Below are 487 nucleotides of genomic sequence, written 5' to 3'. Positions count from 1 at the left end.
ACCGGAATACCAAAAATGGATGATCATGTTGTTTATGATCGAGACGTGTCATCGACCGATCATGGTCGATCCGGATCGAGAAATCATCAACCGACCGTACGGCCGTCCGTACATCACTCGATCTTCACCAAGGCCATCCGTACAACCTCTCGATCAGGCCCGTTCCCAAGTCATCCACTTCAGCCCATTTAAAGGTCCTTATTCGTAGAAGACATGTTGAAAAGAAGAAGGCCTAGATCCTTCTTTTGTGACCGTTGGAGCTGGCGCAAGTGGGAAGAGTCACATGTGTTCTTTAACACTTTTACCTAGACATGTCGCTTTCCTAAAGTCAAATTGTATAGCATCTAGGGTTTTGGTAGCTTGTTTATAAATAGCTTTGTAATAGGTTCTAAATTAAGTAAGTAGAGTTTTTACACTCTCTCTTCTATTCTCTCTCACGTTTACAAACCGCAAACTCACTTCTCTTCCTTTGTTCGATCCAAATCTT

This window comes from Capsella rubella, unplaced genomic scaffold (assembly GCF_000375325.1).
Source record: "Capsella rubella cultivar Monte Gargano unplaced genomic scaffold, Caprub1_0 scaffold_2, whole genome shotgun sequence".
Classification (NCBI taxonomy): domain Eukaryota; kingdom Viridiplantae; phylum Streptophyta; class Magnoliopsida; order Brassicales; family Brassicaceae; genus Capsella; species Capsella rubella.
Note: the sequence above shows the minus strand (reverse complement) of the source record.